Below are 229 nucleotides of genomic sequence, written 5' to 3'. Positions count from 1 at the left end.
ATCGCTTTCGCTGTCGAGTGCTGTAGCAGCTGCCTGTTGCCCCGCGCCCTTGGAAATCCCCGCACGCAGCATGCAGCAGCAGCACTCGACGGCGACAGCCCGTATTGCTCTCGTTGGTGGCTGCCAAGGTCCGTAAACAGGCCTTGGGTCGGGCTGCGCTGTCGCGCTGCGGGGGCGCGCTCTCTCTCTTGCTGTCTTTGCTTTCAAGCTTTTGTTTTGTCTCCTTTGC

At 61.1% G+C, this 229-nt stretch overlaps 1 protein-coding gene across 1 annotated transcript in view; it reads right to left on the bottom strand.

The window, feature by feature from the left end:
- The window catches only part of LOC119587342 (extensin-1-like), a 16953-nt gene that overhangs the window by 5777 nt on the left and 10947 nt on the right, over window positions 1-229 (bottom strand). The gene's annotated exons all lie outside the window — the stretch shown is intronic.

The sequence above is a fragment of the Penaeus monodon genome, chromosome 22 (genome assembly GCF_015228065.2).
Source record: "Penaeus monodon isolate SGIC_2016 chromosome 22, NSTDA_Pmon_1, whole genome shotgun sequence".
Classification (NCBI taxonomy): domain Eukaryota; kingdom Metazoa; phylum Arthropoda; class Malacostraca; order Decapoda; family Penaeidae; genus Penaeus; species Penaeus monodon.
This window is presented reverse-complemented; position numbering and strand designations above follow the sequence as displayed.